Genomic DNA, 484 nt, shown 5'->3' with positions numbered 1-484 from the left:
GGAAATTTTACCCTCTCTTTCTTATCCCCACCCCCCCCCATATAATTTTAATTTAAAATTCTAAATACCCCAAAATTTTCCATCCCAAAAAATAGTTTTTTATTATTTTAAAAAAAATAATTAAAATTTTTGCCGGAGACTGGGGAGGGGCCAGCTCCCTTTTGGGGGGGGGTTTTCGGTCAAGCCCACCAGCTACTTCCTCTATTTTGGGGCGTTCCCCCTTTCTGGGGGACCAGCTGTTTCCCCCCAAGGTTTTTGAGGGAAATCAGGGAGAAGGGGCGAAAGGGTAGCGGTTTTTTTGGGGTTTGGGTCACCCGGTAGGAGTTTACTTTAAAGAGTCACTGATTTCCTTCATTGGGGCCTCCTTGCTTTGAAAACACCCTTTTTCCCCTTTTTTCCCCAAAAGGTTCGGTTTCGCAGGTTAAGGTTACCCAGGGGGTTTTTACCTTGTAGCCGCTTTTAGTATATGCACCTTCTTTAGGGG

Source organism: Penaeus monodon, chromosome 15 (assembly GCF_015228065.2).
Source record: "Penaeus monodon isolate SGIC_2016 chromosome 15, NSTDA_Pmon_1, whole genome shotgun sequence".
Classification (NCBI taxonomy): Eukaryota; Metazoa; Arthropoda; class Malacostraca; order Decapoda; family Penaeidae; genus Penaeus; species Penaeus monodon.
This window is presented reverse-complemented; position numbering follows the sequence as displayed.